The following is a 24,102-nucleotide window of genomic DNA, read 5'->3' on the forward strand; positions in this document are numbered from 1 at the left end:
TTCTAAGGGTTCACTCGATCTATCCTGTCTATATCTGACATATGCTTTCTTCATTTTCTTAACCAAAACATCACTTTCTCTAGTCATCAGCATTCCCTTTGCCAACAATCCTTTCGATTCACCATGGCAGGAATATACTGTCTCTGGACTCTAATTGGAACTTCAACTTTTAGATCTGGTCTATCCTTTTCCATCACTATTTTAAAACTAATAGAATAATGATCGCTGGCCCTAAACTGCTCCCCCACTGAAATCTCATTTACCTTATTCCTTAGACTGTGTGCATTCAGATATAGCACCTTCAGTCCTGTATTAATTGTCCCTCTTCTCACTGTCATTTGTTTGCCCAGTGTGCTTGAAGTTTGATTGTTCACCTTTTCCATACAGTCTGCCCTATTTGTGTCTGTGTTGCAGACTTAATAACCTCTCCTGTGTTCTGCAGTCTTAACTCTTCCTTTAATTCAGGTTCTCTGATTTCTCTGATAACTGAATCCCCCCCATTTAGTTAAACGCCCGAGTTATGTGATTTGCTTGGACTCTGGTCCCAGCACGGTTCAGATGAAGACAGTCCCATCGGAACATTTCCCTTCTTCCCCAGTATTGGTGCCAATGTACCATGAATTCAAACCCATTTCTCCCATACTAATCTTTGAGCCATGCATTTCCCTACTTAATCTTATTGACCCTGTGCCAATTAGCTCATGGCTCAGGTGTAAATACAGAGATTGCCGCTTTGGTTCTGCTTTTTAATGTAACTCCTAGCTGTCCCTTAGCAGAACCTCTGCTCTAGTTGATGCTGATATGGACCACGACCACTGGATCTTTAGTCTCCCACTCCAAGTTCCTCTGCAGCCCAGATAAGGTATCCTGAACCAGAGCAATAGGCAGGAAACTCAATCTTTGGGACTCTTGATCCTGCTCACAGAAGACAATGTCTATGCCTCTAACTTACAACAACATTTCTGTTCGCTCCCCTCACTTCAATGGTTCCCTGCACCACAGTGCTGCGGTCAGTCAACTCAACCTCTCTGCAATCCCCCTTCCTATCCACACAGGGAGCAAAACTCTTGAAAATGTTGGACAATGACAGCGGCTGGCGCTCCTGCAACTCTACCTCTTAAATCCTTTTGTCTGGCTCACTCACAGCCTCTCCTTGATCATTGGTTGAATGAGAGTTAGTTAGTCTAGTGTGTGTTACTGTCCCTTGAAACACAGCATCCAGGTATCTCTTCCCCCTCCCTGATGTGTCGCAATGTTTGAAGCTCAGACTCCAGCTCATCCATTGTGAGCCGGAGTTCTTCCAGCAACCAACATTTCCTACAGACGTGGCCACAGGGAACCATATTGGGATTTACCAGCTCCCACCTGCAGAAACAGCACATCAGCAGACCCTCCACCCTCATTTTATTTAATTAGTTTTGAATTTGTTTTTTAAACTTTTAACTGTTTTAGTATCTCTGCTTATGCAAGTTGTAACCACTAAATTAACAAGAGTCAATTTAACACAGATTCAAATCTGGCAGACCCTCTATTAGACAATCAAATCACAGCCCTCCTGTGATGTCACCTTTCAGTTTTTGATCAGTCAAAACTGTTTCACTTCAGAATCTCTTATCTTCCCAGAATTCTCTCTCTTTGCTCTCGCTCAGCTCCGTCCTGAAGTGTTGAACTCACCCAATTATTTATCCTTTTCAACAAACTCCTCACCACCTGTAGGGAAGGGAGCATTCTGCCCAAGTCTTTAGTTATTTTTTAATCTGTCTTCTACTGTTTAACTAATTTTCCAACCATTTCAACAGTTGCGCTTTAATTTCATAAGAAATAATTTCAGCTGACATTCTTAATGCATGACATCTTGGAGTTCGTGTAAACTACATCAGTGGACTCAGACTTTTGGACATTTACAGCACAGATGAGCATCATTCAGCTAATTGTATTCATACAAAAAAGATCTATTTCATCTCAATTTCCAGCTTTTGGCCCATTGCAATGCAAGATTATGACGATGCAAATGAATATCTAAATTCTAATTGTGTTATCGGAATTTCTGACTCAACCGTCCTTTCAGGCAATGAGTTCCAGCTCCTACCATCCTCAGTGAAAATATTTCTCCTCAATTCTCCTCTTAATCTTCAATCACTTACCTCAAAACAATACCCTCAATTTATTGACCCTCTTAAAAACAGAAAATGCACCTTTCTATTCTCCCTTTCTATGCCTGTATTAATTTTATGCACCTCAGATTCTCTCATTTTTCACTGCTCTAAGGAAAACGATTCCAGCTTAACTAATTTTCCTTCAGAGACTAGAGCCTCCAGCCCATCCCTTGTAAATCTTCTCTGCATCCTCCCTTGTACTATCACATCCTACCTTTTTGTGGTGACCAAAACTGCACACAGTACTCCTGATGTGGTAGCATTTTAGATGGTTCTACCATGGCATTCTTGCTCTTGTATCCTATGCCAAGTTACTGAAATAGATATCCTATAAGCATTCTTAACTACTGTATCTACATGCCTTGTGAACTTCAGGGATCTGAGGATATGCAAATCAAAGTTCTTCAGTACTTTCGAAGGGCCTACTATTTGCCTTGTTAGCCCTCACCGAGTGTATTAACTCGTACTTTTGCAGGTTAAATTCTTTTTGCCTCTGCTGCCTGCCCTGAACAGTCCATTCACACCCGCCTTCAGATTGTAGCTACCCTCCTCACTATTTTCCACTTTATCAGTTTTTATGTCATCCATGAACTTCGTGAACATACCTCCTTCATTTAAGTCCAAATCGTTATACAACACAAGCAGCAAGGACTCTAACGTCAAGCCCTGTGAAACCCAACTGTATTCATGATAGAGAAACATGATGTAGGTGTAGAAATCAGAGAGGGGGACTGTGATTATATTTGAACAAATGAACATTTAAGTGGGAGCAGGTTTTAGCAATTTTAGGAGGATTTGAAGTTAATAATGTCCTAAGCCCAGATAAAATTGATCACAGGCTGATGTGGGAGACGCAGCAGAAGATTGCAGGAGCTCTGACATTAACTTTTCACTCCTCTCTGGCCACATGTGGGATGCATGAGGGCTGGGAGGACAGCTCATTTGATATCATTGCTCAAGAAAGGTGGTAGGGATAAACTAGGAATCTATTCACCAGTGAGCCTAACATTTGTGGTAACTAAACTGTTTGAAAACGTTCTGAGATACAGAATTAATCTCCACTTACAGAGCCAAGGATTAATCAAGTAAAGTCAGTGTCCCTTTGTCAGGGAAGAGATTGTGTCAAACAAATTTGGTTGAATTTTTTTAGGACAAACATATGGCTGAAAGGTAGAAGACAGAGGGTGGTGGTGGAGGGATGTTTTTCAGACCAGAGGCCTGTGACCAGTGGAGTGCCCAAGGATTGGTGCTGGGTCCATTTCTTTTCGTTATTTATAAAAGTGATTTGGATGTGGGCATAAGAAGTATAGTTAGTAAGTTTGCAGATGACACCAAAATTGGAGGTGTAGTGGACAGCGAAGAAGGTTACCTCAGATTACAACAGGATCTTGATCAGATGGGCCGATGGACTGAGAAGTGGCAGATGGAGTTTAATTCAAATAAATGTGAGGTGCTTCATTTTGGGAAAGCAAATCTTAGCAGGACTTATACACTTAATGGTAAGGTCCTAGGGAGTGTTGCTAAACAAAGAGACCTTGGAGTGCATGTTCATAGCACCTTGAAAGTGGAGTTGCAGGTAGATAAGAAAGTGAAGAAGGCGTTTGGTATGCTTTCCTTTATTGGGCAGAGTATTGAGTACAGGAATTGGGAGGTCATGTTGCAGTTGTACAGGACATCGTTTCGGCCACTGTTGAAATATTGCGTGCAATTCTGGTCTCCTTCCTATCGGGAGGATATTTTGAAACTTGAAAAGGTTCAGAAAAGATTCATAAGAATGTTGCCAAGGTTGGAGGATTTGAGCTACACGGATGAGCTGAACAGGCTGGGGCTGTTTCCCCTGGAGTGTCAGAGGCTGAGGGGTGACATTATAGAGGTTTACAAAATTATGAGGGGCATGGATAGGATAAATAGAAAAAGTCTTTTCCCTGGGGTGGGAGAGTCCAGAACTAGAGGGCATAGGTTTAGGGTGAGAGGGGAAAAATATAAAAGAGACCTAAGGGGCAACTTTTTCACGCAGAGGTTTGTATGTGTATGGAATGAGCTGCCAGAGGATGTGGTGAAGGCTGGTACAATTGCAACATTTAAAAGGCATTTGGATGGGGATATGAATAGGAAGGGTTTGGAGGGATATGGGCCGGGTGTTATCAGGTGGGACTAGATTGGGTTTGGATGTCTGGTCAGCATGAACGGGTTGGACTGAAGGATCTGTTTCCATGCTGTACATCTCTATGACTCTATGACTTTGTGTAAATGAGAATAGTGCAGTTGATACTGTAGGGACTTCGGTAAACCATTTGACATGGTCTGGCCTGATAATCTGGTTATGAACCTAACCATGGAAGCCATGGGGTGTTTTTAGGGCTGAAAGCCAATGTCCAGTTGTGTACCACACAGTTTGGTGCTGGTCTGACTGTTGTGTGCATAATGATCTTAACATGATTAGTGAGTTTGCACTTGAAATGAAAATTGGTAGTCTGATTGAAAAAAATAAGGAGAAAACAGTTAGATTCTAGGATGATTTTTTTTTCTATAAGAGTGCAAAATGATACATTTTGAGAAGTTAAAAATCACACGACACCAGGTTATAGTCTAACAGGTTTATTTGGAAGCACTAGCTTTCAGAGCACTGCTCCTTCATCAGGTGGTTGTGGAGAAGAAGATTGTAAGAGTCAGAATTTATAGCAACGGTTTACAGTGCGATGTAACTGAAAATATATATTGAAAAATACCTAGATTGTTTGTTAAGTCTCTCATCTTTTAGAATGACCATGTTGGTTTCAGTTCTTTCATATCTAAACCACAAATCTTTTTTGAAAGTTACATTCTCAAGTACACTTTAACAATTGGTGTATGTTGGCCCAGATAATGCAAGAAAAGGTGTGAGGTGCCCTGTGTGAGGCTGTATGTGCCACAATGGTCAGACTGATTCTAATCTGAAACATGGATTTACAGAATCTTACATGGATTCACACAGTTTTTGAACAAAGTAAAATGTAATTTTTCAAGTACAAATTCACCCCACAAGTGTCTGTGTGTGTGTGTGTGTGTGTGTGTGTGTGTGTGTATGTGTGTGTGTTGTGCAGTGGGGTCACCTGTAGTGTGACTTGAACCCAAGGTCCCAGTTGAGGCCATCCCCATGGGTTAGGACGTTGGCTACCAGCCTCTGCTTGGCCATTTTTCATTGTTGCCTGTTCCGAAGTCCACCCATCCACCTTTCACAGACACTCATATCCGTTCCCCCCCAACTTCCCACCTCCCCCCCCCCCCCCCCCCCCCCCCCCCCAACCGCCCCCAACCGCCCCCAACATGCACACATACACATATAAATTTGTGGGGTGAATTTGTTCAGCCCATCAATATCACCCTAGAGGCTGAGTATTGTCCAGGTCTTTGCAAAATTTAGAAAGGAACTGTTGTTGTAGGTGAGGAGTTGCAAGTGGTAGACATCAGCAAATAACCCCACTTCAGATCTTGTGGAGGAAGGATAGTCACTGATGAAGTCGCTGAAGATGATTGAGGCGAGGGTACTATCCTGAAGAACTCCTGCAGAGATATCCTGGGAGTTGTCATATTCATATGTGCCAGATATGACTCCAACCCCTAATTCTTGTTACTGCAGTTTTGCTCAAGATCCTTGATATTGCTGCACTCAGTAAAATGTAGCCTTGAATTTAGCTTTCTATCCATGTTTGAATGGAAGCTGTAATGAAGTCAGTAACTTAGTGGCCCTAGCAGAAGTCATTGAGCAGGTTGTTGCTGAGCAGATGCTACTTGATCGCATTGTCAATGACAATGTTGTCAATAACTGTCTCACACCATACTATAATAACAGCACAATAATTTTCCAGATATCTTTATTAAACAATGGAATAAACACACGAGATTTAAATGCATGTGGTCAATGGTATTGTCACTGAGAATCTGTATATATGAATTAATGTGGAGTTCAACAGTCTCAGCCCTGCAGTCTGAAATTCCCTTCATAAATGTCTCTCTCTCTTCTACTAAAGTACTCCTTAAACCTACTGCTTTTACTAGGCTTTACCTATTCTGATATCTCCTTCCGTGGCTTAGATCCTATTGCGAAAGTTTCTGTGAAGTATGTTAGTATTTTGGTATTATGTTTATAGATGGTTTATAAATGTAAGTTGCTGTTGTTGAATTAGTGATGTTTGGGGCTGCTTTTGTGGCTGACAGCACGCATTAAAAAGTAATTGGCTGTGTTTGCACTCTGCTCAAAATTCTACGCATCACTATGAATCACTTGTTCTGCCTGGAGCTGCAGCTATTTTCAATGAAATGCTCAAGATTCTTTGAGATTCTGAGATAACATGCTCCAAGGTTAGAGATAATGCAACAGATTGCCAGGCAGATGTATACATTCATGGCCTGATGGTCAAATTAACCTAATTGCGTGATAGACTTGCCTATCTGGAGAAATGTCATTGACTTTGTAAAAGGCAATGTTGGGTTTCACATTGCAGATTCATCCTCCTCATTATTACTGTTTTTTAGATTAGATTACTTACAGTGTGGAAACAGGCCCTTCGGCCCAACAAGTCCACACCGCCCCGCCGAAGCGCAACCCACCCATATCCCTACATTTACACCTTACCTAACACTAGGGGCAATTTAGCATGGCCAATTCACCTAACCTGCACATCTTTGGACTGTGGGAGGAAACCGGAGCACCCGGAGGAAACCCACGCAGACACGGGGAGAACGTGCAAACTCCACACAGTTAGTCACCTGAGGCGGGAATTGAACCCGGATCTCAGGCGCTGTGAGGCAACAGTGCTAACCACTGTGCCACTGTGCCGCCCACATTATTATTTTGTTGAAACCCAGTGTGAGAATGTCAACCCTTTATTCAAAATGGAAGGATGACAGAAAGCAGGAGACGACATGCCAATTAGCTTAACCTCCATTTTAGGGAAAATGTTAGAAGCTAATATGAAAATGTTATAGCAGGCCATTTGGAATCAGGCAGAGTCAATGTGGTTTTGATTTTTTTTTAAGTAAAAGGATCATGTTTGACCAGCCTTTGTGTCCTTTGAAGAGATAATGTGGGTTAAAAAGGAACTGACTGATGTACTGCACTTCGATTTCCAAAAGGTCTTTGAATAAGTGCCACATCGAAGGTTCTTGTGGAAAACTAAAATCTCATGAAGTAGGGCATGGCATATTGGCATCACGAGAAGATTGGCTGATTGGAAGCAGTGAGTCGGTGTAAAAACGGGTCCTTTTCAGTTTGGCATGATGCAATGCTTCTTGCCCCATTGATCAGTTCTTGGACCTCAACTGTTTACAATTTATATAAATAACTTTGATGAAGGAATGGAAGGTATGGTTGCCAAGATTTGCAAATGGCAGAAAGGAGGTCAGAAAGTAAGTTGTCAAAGAGATTCAAGAAGATTACAAAAAAATTGTAGAGGTCTGAATGAATGGGCAAATAGCATATAATGTGAGAATATATGAAATTGTCTATTTTGGCAAAAAGAATAAAATCATATTCTCCAAATGTTGAGAGATTTCAAACCACCCAGAGGCCTCTGGGTGTCCACATTCATGAATCACATAAGGTACAGAAGGTAACTAGGAAAGCTGATGGAGACTTATCATGTATTGCAAGGGTAACTAAATATACAAGTTGGGAGGTAATGCTTCATTTATACAACATTGTTGAGACCGCACCTAGATTGCTGTACATAGGGGTGGCCAACTTAGTTAGGAAGGATGTAAATGTGTTGGAAGATGTTCAGGCAAGGTTCAATAAACTAGTACCCACAATAGGCAGTTTGCCTTTTGAGTAAGGGCTGCACAGGCTAGACTTGTATCTCCTGGAATTCAGAAAAGTCAGTGATGAATAATTTGAAACATACTACACTATGAAGGGTGTTGACAGGGTAGCTGAGAAAAGCATGTTTTCTGTTATGGGGAAAATCTAGAACTAGGGGGGGTCACTATTTAAAAATCAGGGGTTGGCCATTTAAATCGAGAGTAGTTGAAGCCTCTCCTTTGGAAGATGAGTCTTTGGAACTGTCCCTCTGAAAAAACATTGGAAGCAGAGTCTTTGAATACTTTTAAGGCAGCAGTGGATAGATTTCTGGGAAGCAGGAGAGTGACAGCTGTTGGGGCAGGCAGGGAAATCTGGATTTAAGAAACAATCAGATCACCCATAATCGTATTGCATGGCAGAACTCCAGTTTTGAGGGATAAATGGCTGTTCCTAATTCATATGCTGTTATATAACACAAGCTTATTACTGCCAGGTTTCTGAATGTAATTGCTGAATCTAGTGTGAAACTATTTCATTTTTTTTGCTCTATGACATTTTAAATTTTAGTTGTTAATACCCTGCATGCAGCAGCTGTAGGATTCTGAATTTTAGTATAAAATTATCTGTGTTGTACATCATCAAATGGGCTTTGTTCCTACGTTGTGGTCCTACAGGGAGAAGTTCAATGCCAAGCAAATGAATTCACAAAATATATCCTGTAAAACAAGGCAATAAAAAAAACCTGCAAGTGTGTCAACTTTGAAACAGGATTGAGCAAGTTAGTCTCTCTGCTGGAATAGAATAAGAAAGGTCGAAGTTTATTTTTCCTCTTAATTCTATGATTTATTTACAAGTGCATTCTTAAATGCAAAGAATATAGTTGAAAAAATATGCAGCAAACAAATGGCAGTGTGATGGCTCAGTGGCTTGCACTACTGCCTGTAAGCGCCAGGGACCCTAGTTCAATTTCATCCTCAGGTGACTGTCTGTGTAGAATTTGCAGGTTCTCTCAGTGGCTACATGAGTTTCCTTCGTGTGCTCGTATTTCTTCCACAGAGCAAAGATGTGTAAATTGGGTGGATTAGCCATGCTCAATTAGGTAAAAACCTAATAGCCCTCCTGATGAAGGGCTTTTGCCCGAAATGTCGATTTCGAAGCTCCTTGGATGCTGCCTGAACTGCTGTGCTCTTCCAGCACCACTAATCCAGAATCTAGCCATGCTCAATTGCCCATCGTGTCCAGGCATGTGCAGGGAATGTGGATTAATCATGGGAAATGTGAGCTGATAGGGTAGGGAGTATGGATCTGGGTGGGATGTTCTTCAGAGGGGCAGTTTAGACTCGATAGGTCAAATGGCCTGCTTTCACAGCGGCAGAAACAAAATATTCTAAACTGTGATGTTGTGTAAAAGTTAAATAATGCTGTTTTCAAAAACTACTTAATTAAATTATGGTTTGTTTCTGTAGCTGTGATAAAATCAAATCAACTAATATAAAATTAACATATGAAAGGCAAGGAGGTGAAAAATTATTGAGTGAGAGCCAGAATGCAGAGTAATCTGATCAACCTAAATCCCTTTTAATAGAGGAGCAGGCTCAAGGGCAGATTGGCCCAACTCTGCTCTTAGTTCACGTTCTCATGTAGTGAGCATGTTACTTATAATGAATTGTTTAATACATCAATAACATTCTTATCACTTGAAGCACAATGCGAAACCTGTGTACAAGTTAATGGTTCTGAATTATATAATTTTGAAGCTGCACTAAACTTCACTCAGTTTGATGATTTCACACAATATTTGTGTGGCGATGTTCTGATAGAGACAGATGTTTCATCTCTGGATGCTGACAATTGGTTTACCGAATTGGTCAATGTAACTTGCACCCGTGCTGCTTCACGTAAATATTCAAAATTAGTTTATCTTCTACCATTTCTAATATTATTGGCCCTTAGAATCAGTATTTAAAAAGAGGATTGGTGGCAGCACTCTGCCCCAGTCACAAACCATGTGTGGTTGGCAGTGCAAAATACAACATTGAAATCAGTAGATGGAAATCATTGGATAAAAGCTCAAGATAACATAGAATTCCCTACAATGTGGAAACAGTCCTTTTACTCCATCTAAGTCCACACCAACCTTCTGAAGAGCATTCCACTCAGACCCCGTCCCTGTAACTCTGCATTTTCCATGGCTCACCCACCTAGCCTGCACATCCCTGGACACTATGGGCAACACAGCATAGCCAATCCACCTAACCTGCAGGTCTTTGGGCTGTGGGGAGCAAACCAGAGCACCTAGAGGAAACCCACTTAGATACGGGGCGAATATGTAAACTTGTTGCCCAAGGGTGGAATCGAACACAGATCCCTGCAGCTGTGAAGCAGCAGTGCTAGCCACTGAGCCAGGTGTATCACCCCAAAGATATGCTGCATTGTAACTTCTCCACAGAAGGATTGTGCAACAGTAAAAACAAATCCTTTCATTCCTGGAGGAGAAAAAAATCAGAAAGAAATTGGAGACATTAAGAAGGCACAGTTTAAGAAGGTACACAGTCAGTCAGCAGCTAAAAGCACATGAAAGGACAAGCGGTTAGCAGCATAACAGTCCTTAAGATATGGACTTTGCTTCAAGCTTGCATACTGAATGTGAAGCTGATCAAATAAATATATTACTATAGTGTCCACTGAGTTCTATAACAGACAATGTTATGAATGACCATAATGTACAAAAGACAGATTTTTAAAGTCATTCCCAAGAGTTTTAATAATTACTTCAATCTGAGAACAAATCAAATTCCTGAAAGGGCAAATCTTAATAGATAAGTTCAGCATTGGGGGGGATACCTGGATAATGTAATTAATGACCTCTGCAGAGATTGTAGAGAACTGCAACTATGGAACTTTGAAACCAGAATTTGTACATTATAGAATTATTATTGGAATTACTAATACATCTTTGTCAAATTTACTGTGGGGGGGGGGGGAAGAATGGAGTCTATCCATTTTATAACACACAGATACTCTCCACACCTAAATGAAGATTCAGTACTAAGATGAAGCTGAACGGCAGCTACCAAGGGTCAGTGTCAGTGCTGTGGAACCCAAAAGCCTATATTAGTATAAGCAGTGGTTAAATGTGTCAAAAGGATGCTACATCTGTAAAACAATAGATCATTCCTACAGGACATACAGACTTGGGGAACTGTTTTAAAGAAGCAAAAAGCCAAATTCTCTCTCGCACAAAGATATCAATGCAGCAAAGCATCTTTCTCAAGAAAAGAGACCTGTATTAGACAGTACACCTCCATCAGAAAGTTTACCTAAGGCATTCCTAAGGGAAGTAGTGATCTACTTGCTTGATAGTTGGCAGATAATGTGTATGGCAGTGGGCATCCAGTAACTTTTCAGCTTGATATAGGGGTGAGTGTCAGTGTCTTATTGATCTGAATGTCTTCCTTTAACCCTTCTGTAATTCTCTATTATTAGGTACCAATTTTAACCACTGGTTGTGATGCCTACTTTCTCCTTTGAATTGCACATTCTGCCAACCTACCTTGACCTCTGATGAAATGCCTGGTGCCACCAGAAGTGGCCTCCTTGACCTCTGAGGATGAGAGTATGGAGACCTCAGAGGAAGCATCAGCGAGGCTAGCTCCTGTATCCCCGATAGCTCAGACACTGGCATTCAGTGGGGGCCATCATGAGAGAGAGTGAGAGTACACAATCTGGTGAGCACTTCACAGCAGCAGCTCAGCAGCTGGTTGAGGAAGGAAAACCCCAGGTGCTGTCACATAGAGGACAGCCAGAAACATGGCAGTTACCCAGCTCAGGCAGGATGTGACCCTGTGCTTTCAGCAGTTGGTCTCAGTCTAAATGCACAGGGTGAAAGAGGAGGGACTGATGGGCATGTGGTACTCAAAGGCACTCCTTGTTCAGAAGTTGCACCAGTGTAGTGAGTCAATTAACCATCTGTCAGTCTCCTTGACAGGTTGGCAGCTGTTATGGAGACCCAGGTTCAGCAACCTCAGGATCATTGGCAGAGTCACAAACACCATTACCCCAACTACTGGGCCTCCAGACCGAAGCCATTCTGGAAAATCCATCCTGTGGAAACAGACCATTTGGCCAAACAAGTTCGCTCTCTGATGAGCATTCACAGAGATTCTCACCCCCACCCTATCCCTGCAACCCCCATGGCTAATCCACCTGACCTACATAGCTCAAGACACTATGGGCAATTTAGCTTGGCCAATCCACCTAACCTGCACATGTTTGGACTGCGGGAGGAAACTGGAGCACCCCAGGCAGACACGAGGAGAATGAGCAAACTCCACACAGTTGCCCAAGGCTGGATTTGAACTTGCATCTGTGGCGCTGTGAGGCAGCAGTGCTGACCACTGAGCCACTGTGCCTCAGGTTGACCCTAAGCAAGGTGCTGCCTCCTCACAAGGAGAGAGGGCATTGCCAGGAAGGACCGCACCCTAGCTGGAGGAAGAATCACACCCTGTTAGTTTTCACTCTGTATACTGTAGAGGTAGTGTGGCTGTCCACCTCTCCTCTGCCTGTCCCACCTCCAACCCTGGGAGCTTCCCACTAAAACCCGCTCACTCTGAGCATGCTCACAAATGTTTTCTTTTTTATTGTGTATTGGCGATTTGCAACGTAATAGAAGGTGATGATGAACGCTACTCCTCCACCGGTCCCAGGCCTCAGCCTGAGAGATGTCCTTGACTAATTATATCGTGATCCCTAACCGATGGGTGGACTTCATTTGAAGACTATTCCACAAAGATTTGAAAAAATAGCTGCCGGCTTGTTGCACATGCATTGTGCTTGGCACACAAGCTGCTGGACTTGTTTCTGGTGTGGGATTGACATGGCTTACTGCAAGATGTGCGCCTCCCACTCCCTTTTCCCAGATTGAAGACTGCTTAATGACCATCCTCCTCCATTGCCATAGCGAATCAGACCGTAAATTGGAGGAATACACCTCATCTTCCCCTGGGTAGCTTACAGCCTGGCAGACTCAACATAGAGTTCTCCAATTTCAAATAACCTTCCTTCCCATCCCATCCCCCTCTGTTCCATTTCTCTCATCCGCCCTTATTTCCGGCTACCACTGGAGTCATTGCTTCTATTGACCAACCTGTCATACATTCTACCTGTGTTCACCTATCACTACCTCACCACCCTGCTTCCTGCCAACCCTTTTATCTGCAGCTCCCTCTACACCCACTCCCAGTCCTGAAGAAGAGTCATACCTGAAACATTGACTTCTCTATCTCCTGATGCTGCTTGGCTTGCTGTGTTCTTTTGGCCTCCTGTTTGTCTGTCGAAGCAGTTTACATATTTGTGTGACTGTGTTAAAGGCATGGCATGGCAAGGTAAAGCAGGGATGTTGTGAATATGCAGTTAGGCACTAAATGAGCGAACGCCTAGAGGACAAGTGAGATGCAGCCTGGTCCAATGTGTGAGCTGGGTGTTTTTGTGCACAAAGTATCCCCACTGCAACTTGTTGATGTAATTTGCTGGTGCGGTCTGCAATGTTAGTCTGAGATTCCTGATAATAGGAGTACCAAGATGGTTGTGATGGATAGATGTCACGTGCCAAATTTCATGGAGTAGAGAGTGCAATTAGAACCCAGAGTCATGCACTAAGCTATGGTTTGGTTGGAGGTGCCATGTTGGTAGGTTGGAGCAAATGGCAGGTTAAATCTGCTCTGATTTCCTTATCAAGATGTCCTGATATCGGGCTTGCTTGGTGAACATGATAAATTGGGAGTACAAATATTGATATTGATGACACAACTTGTGTTGACTAGGCATTTAACAAACGTTAATCCCTGTCTGTTGGCACCTCGCTGCTGCCTAGCCAGAAAACATTGCTTGGGGGAAACTCTCAGAAGGTGAAGTGAAATGGCCAGACCTGTCACCTGATTCTACCACACATGTCATTATCTCCCATAATGCTCACATCTCCATATGATTTTATCATTACTGTTACCACCAAGATTGGAGTGGTGCCCTGATTCCTGTCCCAATCCTATAATGGTCACAACAAACTTTAGATTGAACCAGAGTGGGATGTGAAAAATTATTATTAGTTCTTGACTGTTTCAGTTTAGTATCGGAAACAATTCAGCGAGGTCTATTTAGTCCAGAAAGAATAATTGGTTTATTACAAGTAAAAGTGATTTGAACAAATATGCAAAGATTATTGACAAAAAATGATTTAGACTGTGGGAACTTTCATAAGTTCATAAGATATAGGAACAGAATTAGGCCATTCAGCCCATTGAGTCTGCTCCGCCACTTGATCATAGCTGATATGCTCCTCACACCCATTTTCCCATCTTCAACTCATTACCAATTAAAAGTCTGTCCCACTCCTCCTTAAATTTATTCACTGTCCCAGCATCCACTGCACTTTGGGGCAGCAACTTCCACAGATTCACAACCCTTTGGGAGAAGTAGTTTCTCCTCAACACACTTTTAAATTTTGCTGCCCATTATCCTAAGACTATGACCTCTCGTCCTAGAATATCCAACAAGTAGAAGCATCCACTCCATGTCTATTTTATCCAAACTTTTTATCATCTTGAACACCTCAATTTGATTTCCCCTCATTCTTCTAAATTTCAGAGAGTATAGACCTAAACTGTTCAATCTCTCTTCATACGACAAACCCCTCAACTCGCAGATCAATCTCGTGAACCGCCTCTGAACTTGCTCCAATACCACTACATCTTTGCTCAAATAAGGGGGCCAAAATTGTGCACAGTACTCCAGGTGCAGTCTCACCAAAATCATTGTGAAGGATGAGATTTCTAAATATTTGGAAATGCATGGTAAAATAGGGCAAAGGCAGCATGCTTTCATCAAGGGGAGGTCATGCCTGACAAATCTGATTATTTCCTCAAAGAATTCAATGACCAAAGAGAGTCAATGAATGTTACCAAGCTAGACTTTGACAAGGCGCTGCACAGGAGGCTACTGAGTAAGATAAGGGCCCAACCTGTTAGAGGCAAGGTGCTAACATAGATTGAAGATTTGCTGTCTGGCAGAAAGCAGAGATTGGGGATAAAAGGGTCTTTCTCAGGTTGACAGCTGTTGACACATGGTGTTCCCAAGGCTTGGTGTTGGGACCACAACTTTTCACTCTACACACAAATGAGCTAGATGAAGGAATTGAGGGCATTCTGGAAAAGTTTACAGATTATGGAAAGATTGGAAGAAGGACAGGTAGTATTGGGGAGGATTTGGACAGGCTAGGAAAGTGGGCAAAGAAGTGGCAGATGGAGTACAACATGGGAAAGTGCGAGGACATGCACTTTGGTCGAAAGAATAGAGGCACGGGCTATTCTTTAAATGGGGAGAAAATTCAGAAGTCTGAAGTGCAAAGAGACTTGGGAGTTCTGGACCAGGATTCTCTTGAGGCAAACTTGCAGGTTGGGTCAGTAGTTAGGAAAGCAAATACAAATACATACTTGGAGTTTAAAAGTATGAGGGGGCCCTAATTGAAACTGACAGAATACTGAAAGGCCTGGACAGAGTGGATGTTGGGAAGATGTTTCCACTGGTAGGAGAGGCTAGGACCGGAGGGCACAGCCTTGGGGTAAAGGGAAGACCTTTTAGAACAGTGATAATAAGAAATCTCTTCAGCCAGAGAGGCCACATCATTCTGTACATTTAAGACTGAGATAGATAGATAGATTCTTCAGTAACAAGGGGATCAAGGGGTTACGGGATGTAAGTGGGAGAATGGGGTTGAGAGACGTATCAGCCATGATTAAATTGTGGAGCAGATTTGATGGGCTGAATGGCCAAATTTGTGCTCCTATGTCCATGGTCTTGAATGGTTGCAGCAATACTTCCTTACCTTTATATTTTATCCCTTTAGCTATAAAAGCTAACATTCCATTCACTCCACTTTCTTTATTATCTGCTCTACCTGCATACTAGTTTTCTGTGCCTCAAAAACAAGACACCCAGAATCCTTTTCGCCAAAGCACCTGAAGTCTCTCACCATTTAGATAATAGGTTGCATTTCATTTTTTTCAACCAAAATGCAAAACCTCAACTTACCCACTTTAAACTCCATCTGCCACATTTTGGCCCACTCTTCTAACCTAACTATATCCATTTGTAAGGCTTTTATTTCCTCATTGCAATCTACTGTCCTGCCTATTTGTGTCATCCACAAATTTGCCTATAGAGCCTTTTGTCCATGTATCCAAGTCATTACTGTTGATTGTAAATAGCTGGGGTCCAAGGACCGAACACTGTGGCACCCCACTAGTTGCATCTTGCTATCCAGACAAAAAAAAACCCAACTGTCTGTCTTCTGTCCATCAGCCAGTCATCTATCCAAACTAATAAATTACCCCTAATCCCATATGATCCAACCTTGTAAATCTACCTCTTGTGTAGCACCATATCAAATACCTTCCAGAAGTCCAGATATATTACAAATACAGGATCACCATTAAGCACTTTGTTTGTTACATCTTTAACAAACAGTAGAAAATCGGTCAAACATGATTTGCTCTTCATTAAAACTATATTCAAATTTAATGTAGGGCAAATATGAGTCAGAGATAACCCCACATAAGACACCAAATAAGATTATGTCAGATCTCATAGATTTTTCAACAATCTCAGTCCCAAAATTAATGGGTCACCATGGTGACTTTGGGTCACCAATTCACATTAATACTTTAAAAAAGATTATGATTCTTAACTTTTGATGTCCTGGCCTTGAATCTCCTTCGGGCAGCTCCATGAGCTGCCTCAATGCATTCTCATGTTCTGGTTGTTCAATGTCTTTTGCTGGAATTAAGCTTCCTAGATTTTTGGATGCTGTACTCGAGCCCATAGTCACAGACACCTCACCAGCATTTCACAAACAATGGGCTTCAATAAGCCTGGATACACCAGTGTTTGTTTCCTGAGCTCCAATCTGTCTCCGTTGTATAAAACAAAAATAACTTGTGGGTTTCCTTCCCCCTCACATACAGCTGAACAGAATTATTAGTAGCATATGGGTCCTCACAGCTCCTAGGACCTTTGAGGAGTTCTGACTACCACACTTAGTTACTCTGAGGACTTCTCTTAATTTCTAACAGCACAGTGTTATCCAATTACTCTTGATGTCTTGCTGATTCCTCAAATACACAGACTCAGTGCAGTTCAATTACTTTATTAGAATCCAGGTCAACAGTTCTTTCCTGCTTGGAGTTTGGTCCTGTCTCTATCTGTCATCTTCTCCACCTAAATGGTCACAATATGTATTCACTTAACTCAACATCCTACTTGATGCACAATTCTCCAGTCAGGTTTCTCAGCAGGCTATTCCTGTGATTGATATAAATCTGCAAAAATTGCCCACTTTGGACATGGGAATCAGTGCATTTCACTATTTTGAATGTTTAAAATATTTAACATTTTCTTGTAAACTTAAAAGGGTCTCAACAAACTTCTTTCACAAAACACTTGTTGCAGATAAATGAGTAAACTGAAGACAGTTCTACATATAGATAATAATGATGAGCGCTGTTTCCACAACACAAAATGTAACTCTAGGATTTAAAGTCAAGCAAATGCATTTTAATTTTCTTAGCATGCTGTAATAAACAAAGTCTGATATGTTATTGTTATGTCATCATAATCTTACCAGACTATTGGGGCTGCTCTCTTCATTAGAGTGAAGCAACTGATGGTGATTTAACCTGAAGGCCATCAGACTTAAGGCAAGGATTGAGGAGAGCACTTTATGATAACCTCAGACCACTGATGGGAATGGAACTCATGCTGTTGGCATCATACTGCTCTGTAAACCAACAACTGAGCTAAACTGATTCCCACCTAAAAATATAGTCCTGCACACTATGTATTAAAAATATGGATGAGGTAAAGCAATTCTTTTCAACCAGATGTTTTCACCAATTTCCCCTTTTCTACCCACACTCCCAGAGGTTCTGGCATGCACTCTGGGTTGTGTTATTTGGTTGACTGTCATATATTATCTCAGTAGGTAACTGTCATGTGATTTTAGATAGTCATTTTGGTTAATTACTGAACAAAATCTCTGTATCATATGCATGCGTATTTTTAATTCCAAGCTGTTTGAAACGAACTGTAACCTCTCTGTGCACCAGACAACCAGCTAACAATCATGAGTCAGGCATTGAAGTTATGACCATCCTGAGATGTTTGACTAAGTTACTTGGTACCTTATTAAATCAAGGTATCGGGGCATGAAATCTGAGTTATTGCTACTTATGATCAAAAGTTTGTACTGTTGACAGATCATTCTCATCTATCGGACAAACTCAGAATTTCTATCTCTCATACTTGGGTTTTGTTTACATTGTATTGAAACCATTGGTGGAAGTTGATACTGAGAAGAAATATCCAACTGATGCAATGTCCATTTCATTGAAGCTGCAAGTGAAGGATGTATGGGAATTAAAATGAAATGCTGCCTTCAGGAAAAAAAAATGCTTTTAATCATGCAGTGTACTTTAAATTGGGGCGTCCCAAAGTGGGGGGACCAGGGCTCCAAGTGAGGTTTCCAGGTGAAATATTATGGTTGCCAACTCCCAAAGCAGCAATGGCTGCCACAAACTTCTCTCTCCTGTTGCTTTGGCAACAAAAATGTTGTCACCTATTTGTAGTAAGACCTGAACAAAATCAAAGCTTGGATTAATTAGTGGTGAGTAACAGTTACGCAATGCCACTGCCCGTTAGAGGGAGCTTTTACATATTTCTTAAAATTCCCCGCTACCAACTTCCAGATGGTTAGCTTTGACCAGAAACATGCATCCATCAAACAAATTAATGTCATGATGGCCAAGACAGCTTAGAGGCTGGATTTTCCACAAGGAATGATTCACCCCCTGATGCCCTAAGCTTCTCTGTTAACATCAAGGCACAAGTCAGGACTTGATTTACTTTCTACTTCCTTAATTGTTAGAACTGTAACAGCATGCACCAAGCTTAATTCCACCCAGGACAAAACTCTCTGGTTGACTGATAGCTCATATGTTGCCTTAAAAATCAAACTCCTCCATCGTGGGTTTTCCATGGTTGTGTTGTGTACTATCTGTGCAGGCAGCCATTAGGTTTCATTAGTAGCACATTTCATATCAATTCGATGAATAAGACACAAGGCTCAGAGGAAGATCATTTCCAAGTTCCTCCCCAAGCTTTTCAACAACATAACTTGGATGGTTATTGCCATTCCTTCAATATTATTGGGTCAAAGTACTGACCTTTCAGACAAACATGAACAATAAGCATGCAACTTCTTCACATAAAAAAAGACTGGACATTAGCAAAAGTTGAAAAGTAATACCTGAAAGATTATCTCTCAGTATGGAATTATTTTAACCATATCAATCTAATTAAAGGGTGATTATGAAATTGGGTGCTCCTATAAAAGTTGGCAATCACAGGGCCCGCAGCCAAAAGAATACAAGGACATTGTAATTTTCCACCCGGGTACTGTTGCTACTTGTTACTCGATGCCCATTTATGATATTAGATGCCATGCAAAACAAAGAATTATCCCCATTATGTACTTGTCAGCATCTCAACTCCAAGGTAACAATAAATTGCCTTGCTGTCAGGTTAACATCTCTGTCCTGATGGCTAGCTAACACACCAGCAGCCTCTGAGTTTTTGCAATTCAATATGTAGTCTGAGGGAGGCTAAAAAGTGGAAAATGGGATTTTATTGCTCATGCTTGAGGATCATTTCACATCTCCATTTCTCTTGCACCACAATCAACAACCCCTTTTGTCTTTTGCCATAGACCTCCTTACCAACAATCCCCTCGTTCTTGCTCTGCTTATGACAACAGTATAAAATCTAACATTTAACAACCCCTTCAGCTTGAAGAAGTGTGACATTGGACTCGATGTTAACTTTGTTTTACTTTCCACAAAACCTGGTGTGGCCAACAATTTTCCACGTGGGTATCATGTTGACAACATATCCTCAGGAGTTCAGTGGGAAAGGACATACAAATGTTGTTGGTGCTGGACAGTACTGAACATTGGCAATGTCTCCCCCATCTCTTAAGCTTGCTCAGGTGTCTTTCCAACAGATGAAAATTTGCTGTGCTTTAATCTGCTGCGAGTTGAGTTGTCCTATGCCATTGGTAGGTGATTGTGTGAAAGTTGGCAGAATGCTTTGATCTGCTGATTGTGGTGACATACAACATGTTTCACAGTGAAGTGTATACACACATAAGGAACTACCAAAGTGCACCACAGCTAAAGAATTGATTTTTGAAGTGTAGTCGTTATTGTCGTGTAGGGATACAGCAATACCCAGTTCACCCAAACTGAATCATTTCTGCATGTGAGACCTTAAGTAGCAAGTGTTTATATTGTTTGAAGAAAATGCTGGCCAGGACATCACTCATTATTGAAGTCTTTCAGGTGCAGCAATTCTGCATTGCAGTTCAGCCTAAATATATGCTGAAGGCTCTGGAGAGTGAGAGTGGCCATCAGCATCTGATGCAGAGGCAAGAGTCCCTTTGGGCCAAGGTTGATATTTAGTGTGGACTTTCAAAGCCAAATTTTAGAGAGAGAGAGAGAGTAAAATGTAGTCACATCACTACCCAAAACTATATTTAAAAAGAAGTTTCAAAAGATTAAAAACATATCAGACAAAAACACTACTACAAATAGGTAGTGTAGACATCACAAAGTGTAATTACTTTTATGAGCTTTTTAAGCATCACTATACCCATAGAGCTTCCCTCGATCCCATTCTAATATTCTCTTCTGGTACAAGTATCTGGAAATTTTGCTTGATAATTATCTTTGGGATGGACATGAATCTCATGCAGGAAAATATCTCTATCAATTCAGTTTATTAAAGATCTGTATCCCAGAAATATATCTGTCTGAGTTCTCTGCTCTCTTCCAGACAGTAGCATGCCAGTTCTCTTAAGGGCCTTCCCAGAAGACAATATGGAGGGCTTGTGAAAAAATGTCTAATAATGTGTGACCTTCCAATGACAGCCTGACAGAATTTAAACTAACTGACCTGCATTAGATTAAGTATTTGCAAAAATTGAGTTATTTGTATTGCATATTCCCTCATCCTCTGGCACACATTGGAGCCAGTTTCACCTGCTTGGGAAAATGACCTCAAAATAAGATTAGTAACAGTACAAATGGAACCTTTACTGTGGTAAACCTTCCCAGCATGTCTCTCAGGAGTGCTATCAGGCAAAGTTTGATAAGGTGACAGAAAACTGAAAGTTCGGTGAAAGATATTCATTTTAAGGAGTGTTCTAGAGGAAGAGAAAGTGATAGAGAGCTCAGTTTAACAAAGGTGAGACACTGGGCAACAAAGGTATAATCACCAGTCATGGAGTGCTAAAAATAAGGAATGCAGAAGATAATAGCTGGGGGAGCACAGAGACTTGGAGATTTGTATGACTAGAGAAGGATGCATGGTGAATTGCAAGGCAAAGTAGATCTGTATGCATGCGTAATGGGTAAATGAAGCATGGTGCTCTTGGAGTAGAATTAGGTGCTCTCCATTTGTTTGGTGGTATGAACTAATGTTGCTGCAAAATGTGTAGGCCTTCAGCAGATTACATGCAATATACCACATCCAAAATTTTCTGAAAAAAAAGGTATATTTTAACTTTTTTTAATTGAAGGCAATAATTAACAGAACAGAAACAAAAACTCAAAGAACTGGGGATGCTGTACATGAGAAACAAAAACAGAAGGTTCTGGAAAAGCTCGAGGTCTGGCAACATCTGTGAAGAGAAATCAAAGTTAAAGTTTTAGGTCCGGTGACCCATCCTGAGAATGACAATAATTAACAGAACAGGTTTTATTAATTTCTTCCTTTGTGCTCTGCCTTAATCTTTGATTTGTTGTTGACTGACACTTTTATCTTGAGCCTTTTCATTGGCAGTTTTTGACAGTAGGGGGTTGCTATTGTCTTTCACTCTTAGGACAGGGCAAGAAGGCAGGATAAGTTTACATCAGTCCTAAATAGGATGTAAATCTGCACTGATGGTCTTACTGTAAACCACATGCTCGCCTTCTATTCAGTTCAACTAACAGCCCCTCCCAAATTACTCTTTCATGCAGACACTTGGTTTGGAAATGAATTCTACAAAGTGAGATAAATTAGAAGTCTATGAGCTGATGTGCAAGGAATAATGTTTTAGAATTGGGCGTAATTGGGATGAGAAGAATAAACAAATGGAACAAATTATAAACATACATTTTTCATATCCTCAGGACATTCTGTAAAACCATAGAATTCCAAAATATGAAGTTCTTCGGTTTATTGTATCTATTGTATTTTGTAGAGTGAATTAAAACTAATTGCCTGTTAATTTCTCCATGTAGCTCTAGGGCTCATTCTCACTTTCAGTACGTGTCAAGCTTTTGGTGAATTGCTCGCCGTTCTAGAATTCATTTGGTTTTCATTTCCATTGGTTATGATAGAAACTAAAATTGGGCAGAAAATCAGGTCTGACAGTTTATCACTCAAGCAGTGAAGTGGAAAATTATGTCCTCTCTTTGTTCATTTTATTTGTATTTTCTACGTTTATTCATATTTGCCTTAATGCACTATTCTATGTATTAACATCAATACAATAACTCTGTGGAAAGATCTTTCTCCAAATCTCTTTCCTGATGATTAATTTTAAATTGATATCTCTCATTACTGATTCCTAAATCTGAAGAGATGGTTACTTGTCCTAATAAAAAAAGGCAACTTTGAAGAACCTCCTATAGGCCTTTTTACTTCACTTGAAGTAACCTGAATATTTGAATTCTGTCTTCAAAACAATAGTTTTCCAGTCATTCATACACTTTGCTTTGCATTGCTTTTAAGGGTTTTTTTTGTATAATGCAAAATTGCAAAATGTACTCAAGGAGAGTGTTGCTGTGCAAATGTATTAGTTATTACCCTTTTGCCTCTGCAGTTTATGTTCCTCTTTATAAAATCAAGAAACTATTGCCTATTTTAAAACGTTATCACAGTAAACATTGTGTGTTGAGACCATGTGTTAAAATAGTGGGGTGAAAGGTTCAATAACAAAGTGGAAGTGGAAAGCAAATTGTGGATGAATCTTGTAGAACTCCACGCAATGTAAAATCATTTACTCGCTGTATTTTGTTGCAGGTAAGTTAATACTTTGTGTATGAACTATGCATTTTTTGCATAAAAGGTTACAATTTTGTGGACATTTGGGCTGGTGTTATTTTAGAAATAAGGTTTAAAATTCAGGGATTCAAGAGTTCAAACTATACAGTCAATGAAGATGTGTAAAGAATCATATAAATTGTTGCTGAATAGCTCATGAAATTGAATTGCTCAGATTTGGTTATGACTTTAAATTGTACATACTTGCCTTAGAGGAGGACCTGCCAAAGTAGAGTCAGAACCCCAGAAAATGTATGGTCCTGAGTTCTGAGGCAGCAGTGGTTGCCATGGTGCTCTGATCAAGGTATAAAGCTGTGCTCCTGCTCTAACAGTGTCCTGCTCTTAGTCCCCTTCTGCCTTACTCTCATTTCTTACTGAGGGATTACAACAGTTTTCAAGTTTTAATTTAGGATCAGAATCAAAAGAAGCATGATAGCCAAGGTTCATCAGACTTGCTTTCTGAGGTGCAGGGATTGTTCTCTGAGGAACAATTGAGTAAAGTAAGTCTATGTTCCCCAAAGTTTAGAAGAATAAGGTGTGATCTCATTTAAACATACAAAATTCCAGTTATTGTTGTTTCCCCAGGCTAAAGAGTCTGAGGAATCACTTAGGATTGAGAGGAGAAATTTCTTCACTCAAAGTGTTATTAATTGTGAAAAGTTTTCTACTCCAAAGAACTGTTGCCGATGAATATACTCCTGTTATAAATTAGAGATCTTTGGCCATTAAAAGAATCAAAGGCTATGAAGTCTGTGGAAATGGGTACTTAGGTGATTGAATGATGGAGTAAGCTTGAGGGGGTGATTGGTCAATTTCTTTTATTAAATTATGATTATTTGAAAAATGAAGGCAAGTAGTGAACAATGGGGTATCTAATTGCATTACAAAGAGATGCGAAAGATGCTACCTGTCATTGTTCAGCATTCCTATTTTCAGCAATTTAATAGCAAATGTATTGGCTTGATATATTTT

The 24,102-nt window shown here is 40.8% G+C and overlaps 1 protein-coding gene across 4 annotated transcripts in view; it reads left to right on the forward strand.

Annotated features, from left to right (window-relative positions):
• dgkb (diacylglycerol kinase, beta) overlaps window positions 1–24,102 on the forward strand; it is an 801,318-nt gene that overhangs the window by 195,001 nt on the left and 582,215 nt on the right. The gene's annotated exons all lie outside the window — the stretch shown is intronic.

Source organism: Chiloscyllium punctatum, chromosome 8, assembly GCF_047496795.1.
Source record: "Chiloscyllium punctatum isolate Juve2018m chromosome 8, sChiPun1.3, whole genome shotgun sequence".
Classification (NCBI taxonomy): Eukaryota; Metazoa; Chordata; class Chondrichthyes; order Orectolobiformes; family Hemiscylliidae; genus Chiloscyllium; species Chiloscyllium punctatum.